We start from the raw sequence: 6198 nt of genomic DNA on the forward strand, positions 1-6198 counted from the left end.
CCATAAAGGCAGCCTGATTAGAAGGGGAAAACTGCTTAACAGAAGAAAATATCTACTTGAAAAATACTCTCAGATGAAATGCCTGCCAGCCTGGGGACTTTGAGCCTATGAACCAGAGGCATCCTCAAGAAGTGCTCATCTGGCATCTTTGAAGTACACCTGAGTACCTAGAAATTGGAAACCTCCAGAGATACCATCAATAACTGCAAAAGCAAGGAACTGTAACAGCGACTAATATCTGAAAAGGTGAACAATAATCTGGAAAAATGGAAAAACGTCCTGAGAAAGCATGAACTAGTAGGTGCCATTGGCTGTTCTATCAGCAAGAAGATAAAAGTTTGAAAAAAAAAATTGGTCTAAAAGAACAGAAAACATTTTCATCCATCATCTGCCCTAGATGAAAACTACCAATTGATATCTATTGGCTGCTCAGAGTGATGGTGCCCTAACTACTCTTATGTCTCTGTGATAAAATTTACTTATATTTTTTATCCAAAATGGAGCTGTTTTCTCTCTAACTTCCTGTGCTGCACATACTTTTCATTCCCTAAACAGGTTGACTTCTCCACATGAACTTTCTATGAAATCTTGGACTGTCACTGGGGTGCCTTGCTGACCCCAGTTTCCACGTCTGAAGTAAGACTATCTCCGTTACATTGTTTGTTCCATTTGGGCCCGCTTCTGGGGTTCATATAATTTGTCCTCCCACTTCTGGACAGTTTGTCCCCTTCTAATTTGCTTAATACTCACATTATATGTTCAATAAGTATATCTGCAGTTCTACTGATAAATTGCTTTACTAATAAAGAATTTTTAGTAATTTGTAACAGTACATACCTACTTGGCTACTGCTAAAATACTGATGGTTACTCTAGTTGATTTTTGCTGCACTATTGGTAGATGCTATACTATTGATTGGTAGTCTTATTGATTGCTGCCATACTAGTAATTGCTGAGAGAATTTTTTTAAACTTAGGAGAAACATGTAGAAGGGAATATAGGTGACCTCACCCCTGATAAGTAACAGCTGTGTTAAATAAACAATACAGCCTTGCCCCTGATGAGTTACAGCTATATCCAGTAAAGATAATTGTGATAAAAGGGAGTGGGTTAGCTAGTGAGGAGGATTATGAAGAAGGAGCAGCATCTTGATGAGGGAGAATCACTGCTATGAGCTCGGTCTGGGTCTGCAGTTAGACCCTGTTGTTGGAACCTGCAGTCACAGTCTAGCTAGGTAAAAGCCTGTAAACTAAAACATGCAGTCATAATTTAGCAGGAAAAAACCAGCAGTCAGAGGCTGCAAGGGAAACCTACAGTAGGAGCTTGCTGCAGCCAGAGTCAGTGAGTAGTTGGAGTCAGGATGGCTAAGCTGTAAAGAGGAAAAAAACAGGACCCCTTTCATGCTGTGATAAACAAGAAGTCTGTGTCATGGCTCATTTCTACCCTCTAACAAGAAGGCTACCGCAACAGAAACATATTCCCTTCATTAAGCATAGGCCTGTTTGCTAATGCTGGTTTTTGTGGTAATAAGCCGTAAAATTGGAACAGGCTGCCCAGGGAAATGGTAGCATCACTATCCCTGGAAGTGTCCAGAAAATAAGTAGGTGTGGCACTTTGAGATATGGTTTAGTTGATGCTGTGGTATTTGGTTGGAGGTTGGACTTGATGATCTTGGATGTTTTTTCCAGCCTTCATGATTCTGTGATTTTATGATCTGTAATAATGCAGGGAAATATAGAGGATAATGTCTCCATGTTCTTATGTATTACAGAATCTTAAAACCCCATGGTTGTGATCTCCACACATCCACAGGCTGAGAAGCCTTTCAGGCGTGACATTAGGAGGAGAAAAGTCAATTTCCTCAAAGAGCTCTGAGCCAGAGGTATGGATGTGCTTTGTGAGGTTGGCATTGGTGATGCGGCAGCACCATGGCCAAGATGGGTGAGCTGAGGTTGAGAAGCAAGTGTGGAAACTGGGAGCACAAACACATATGGAAAAACTATAAGCAAAATGACATGAGTCAAAATATGCAGTACTTCTGCATTTGTGAAAAAACTAAACATGATTAGTTTTGCAGGTAATATTGTGAAAATTGTTGAGTGCTGCTAGGAAATGATGGCTGGACTTAGTGCTTTCTTCCGCTACATACGTGCATTTCATGAAAGAAAAAACCAATTACTTCCATTTGGATTTAACTCTTCTTTTCATTCTCTTGAATCACTTCTGGTCCAAAACCTATTTATTTTCAGTGTCAATTTGCTTTTAGTTCTCAACCCAGTTTTACTACTTACCTGGTAGTTGTTTATACAGGCAGTTGCTAGGGAATAGGAAATGAATAGTCTTCATCTCACCACATGAAAAATCAAATCTGCTACCTTGCTGCTGCATTTGGAAGTCTATAGCAAAGACAAACACAGGAGAGAATGAGCTTTAGGGCATCTGAGCAAGAGCATTGCTATGAGCTGACAGAGATGATTCTTTCACTGTCCTCCTCCTAAAAAAGGTAAAAAGCCAGTTCTAACCAGAACTGCTTGGAAAGGTGGGTTGTTTTTTTTCTCCTAAGTACCCTTTTTATCTGTTTAAAACTTTGACATTTGCCCATATGGCCCAAATGTGCTGCTGCAGAGGACCTCTTCCTATTTGCTCCTGGAGCCAGGTTCTTCCCTCATGCACTCTCTCTTCTTTGCAGAGATGCCAGAGCAGAACCGTTGCCACAGTGCATTTCAGGAGACACCGTCATCCGGCGGCTTGGTGAGGACAGCAAAGGCATGAGACAGCCAAGGAGTAACTCCCACAAACCATTGGCAACTGTGCCAAATGAAATTTTTCCACACATCTGGCCAAAATGTTTTGGCTTTTGCCATTTAGTCTTTAGAGGAAAAATAAAAAAACATAAATTTTCCATCCAAAGCAAGTGCTGTCTTGTGAAAAGAAAACTAAATAGAACTTCAAGGGAGTTTTGTCAGACATTTTCCAACCAGTGGTTTGGTAGGATGGAGGGTGCAGAGACAATGGTCACACAGGCAGGGTCTCCACTTGGCCTGGCAGCAAGAGGGTGCTGTGGAGGTTCTTGGAAATCTTGACAGCTCCACAGCATTACTCAGGAGGGCCTGAGCCCCTTTGCTTTGGAAGCCATGCAGCACTCTCAGCACCCTACTCACTAAAGGACCTCAGCAAAGAAATGAAAGGATCCCTCTTGGTGCCTGAAATCTGGAGAAATAAGGGGGGCCCTGCAGGTCAGGAGTTTCTTCCCAAAAAAATGAAATGTTGATATTCAAACCACTTATTATCTTCTTTCATGTGTGTTTTCTTTCTTTTTGTGGTTCTGATTCAGCAGCAATATTCTTCTCACTGCAATTTATAGATAAACTTGCCCTTGATAAGAAGGAAACATCTACAGCAGTGATATATGCCCATGTTGGTAGTTTTATTGCTTTTCCACAGTGCACTGTTTGCAAAAAAGGTGGCTGCTCAGCATTTTTCCCCCACTTTAATATCTGCAAGATTTTGGTCTTGTCATCTCTTTCATGTGTGTCAACTTGAGAAATAAGCAGGAACTGTTTCTTAAATGAAGATAAAAAGGATGTATAATAACTACCATCTGTGCAGCTTCCTGGGGTGGTGTCCCCACCATGCTCCCCTAATCCAATAAAACTCAAAGTAAGCGAGATCTTATTGTTACTATCCACTGGCCACCATATTTGCTCACAATGGCCAATTTTTCCTTTTAACAGTATGTAGAGGTAACTCAAAAGGAACACAAATATCAGTATCTTTGCCCATGTAATCATTCCAGTTCCTCTTGTGCACCCACACTTCAAAATATCAGCTCTGAATCTCTTCTAGAGACAATTTTTATCAGGCAAACAGCCTCTCTTCATGGTACTTTCCCAGGCCGATTTAGAACACCTCAAGGCTTCAATTCAGCTGTCTTTCTTAATTTTTTCTTAAAGAAAGACTGAGTTCCTTCTGTAAGTCTCCTAGGTATCATGTACTATGTAGTTTCCTTGACTTTTTTTTTTTCTCTGAATTCTGCACCTTGCTAAAAAACAATATTTCTAAAAAGAGAAGAGTACCTAATGTGGTACTGCATAGTGTGCATTCAGGCTGAAAGGGAAATAATTTATTACAAAGGAATTCTGCAAAAGAAAGTACTCCTAAGAGGAACATTAAACAACTCTAAAAAGATAAAAAAACAACATATGGTATTTTTTCCCTTTCTTCCCCCAATACTAGATCAACCAAACATGTAATTTAGCTTTTTATGATCTGGCATCAGTGAGTGCCAGTTATCATTGTTCAGTTGCCATCACACAGCTCCTTAACAGATTGCAGTATAGCTACAATTAATTAGGAAAGTTTGCTGCTGGCATTGGCACTCCAGGTCTACAGCTCTCCTGGGGAGTATGTGGTCACTCCCCAGGAGAGCTCTCAGCTGGCAAAAGCCAGCAGGCTCTGCAGGACCCTTAACAAAGATTTTTCCAGAGATTCATTGCATTTAGCACTATGTAATGACAAAACCTCAGCATCAAGGGAGGTGTGGAATAAGCTTTTGAGTACAGGAGACAGCTACAAGTGGTGAACTTTACAAAATATAGGAGCTCACTAAGTCTTTTAGCTGTCACCTAAATGCTCAACTGTCATAGAAATGTTCGAGTATCTCACTGGAGCTACGACTCTGACACCATCCAGCTCCTCCCTGGGGCAATTCAGCAGCTTTCAATGTGACATCCATAGGCCTAGAGGGGGCCCAGCACAGCACCAGCAGAGCTGCAGCTTTGCAGCTTCAATGCTGTGGAATTTTGAACTCCTGTCTATCCAATAAATCTCATTAAAAGAAGCTAAAAATAGAATAACCTTATTTCTCCATTTGCTTGACCAGCGAGGGGGAGGCCTGTGCTGGGGACTGGAAAGAGCAGCCTGTGTATTTGTCTGCAAGGCCAAGGAGACATGTCCTCCAAGACTGATTTTTATTAAGCTGCGTCTCAGTGTGCAAGTTGATGAACTCTACTTCAAACCCAATAGGGACTTTTAGCTTCTGCTGACTTATATTATCAGAGAAAGTAAATATTTCTCAGGCTACCAGTATTTTAAACATCTGTGTTTGGCAAAGATTAAGAATTAAAGTTAATTGTCAGAGTATGCAGATTGTATCCTCCCTTACAGTGCTGGTCTTAAAGCAGAGAAGGTTTCTGTAGTAGCAATGAATTTTTGCTTAATAAATCCTTATCTTTATGTATTTACAACAAGAAATACTGAATACATGAAATATTTTAATTAGAAAATGTCCCTTAACTGTTGTTTCTTCTATTACACCTTTCTTCATAATGAATGAAGAGGTAAGATCTCCATCACATTTTTAATACTATGGTGAAATGCTGTCCTCTGCAGTTTCCAGTGACAGATGTAGGAGTGAAAATGCCTACAGTGTAGTCCCAGTTCAGATGATATGCAATAGTGTTTTCCCTAAGAGCAAAACACTCGTTGCCTTCTATTATACTTTTACTACTTTGGCCTTGTACTTCTGTGATAGTCTGTTCATGTGCCTCTTTCAAAAGCTCTGCAAAGTAGGAAAAGACTAGTGTCTTCACAGATCCCGAATCAGGGAATGAAAGAGGATTGTTCAACTTGATTAAAACTATTCAGTGAGTCAAACTAGAACGATAAGGAAGATCACAGAACTGACACCTCTTATCCACCCTTCCTACAGTCTATCTTCCCTGCTCAGTTCAGGGGATCTTTTCATTCTTGTATTATCTATTCAGAATACTATTCCTTTTTGCAGTGCTACTTTCATGTTCTTCAAGGAACTTGAGCCAAATTGAAAACAATTTCAGAAAAAAAATGCATAAAGAAGTCAAACCAGAAAATATGAAAGGATTCTTCTTTATCCAGGTGCATAAATTTTGTGGAGGTTCTTGCTTCATCTTCCATCTTTTACTAGAAAATGTTTAAAGTTAAGGACAAGAGAAAAAAAGCACTATAAATAATAGAAGGAAGTAACAGGATTATTTGCTGTAATATTGGAGATGTTTCTGGCAAAACATATTTTATAATGTGCTTTCTAATGAATTTTGTATTCTTGAAATTAAATAAAATAGCATAAGTTAAAATTGCATTAATTTTGCTATGAGGAAAATGATAGCTGAATTTAAAAAGGGAAATACCATCTGAGTTCCAAGGTGATTACAAGTGTTT

The 6198-nt window shown here is 39.6% G+C and overlaps 1 long non-coding RNA gene across 1 annotated transcript; it reads left to right on the forward strand.

Annotated features, from left to right (window-relative positions):
• The first annotated feature begins 1099 nt into the window (after window positions 1-1099).
• LOC136305280 (uncharacterized) lies at window positions 1100-4169 on the forward strand. Its single transcript, XR_010725218.1, has 3 exons — window positions 1100-1234; window positions 1772-1882; window positions 2690-4169. It is a non-coding gene; the product is annotated as an uncharacterized lncRNA (long non-coding RNA).
• The last annotated feature ends 2029 nt before the right edge of the window (window positions 4170-6198 follow it).

Source organism: Chamaea fasciata, unplaced genomic scaffold (assembly GCF_029207755.1).
Source record: "Chamaea fasciata isolate MVZ Bird 193981 ecotype frontalis unplaced genomic scaffold, bChaFas1.0.hap1 SCAF_345, whole genome shotgun sequence".
In the NCBI taxonomy this organism is placed as follows: domain Eukaryota; kingdom Metazoa; phylum Chordata; class Aves; order Passeriformes; family Sylviidae; genus Chamaea; species Chamaea fasciata.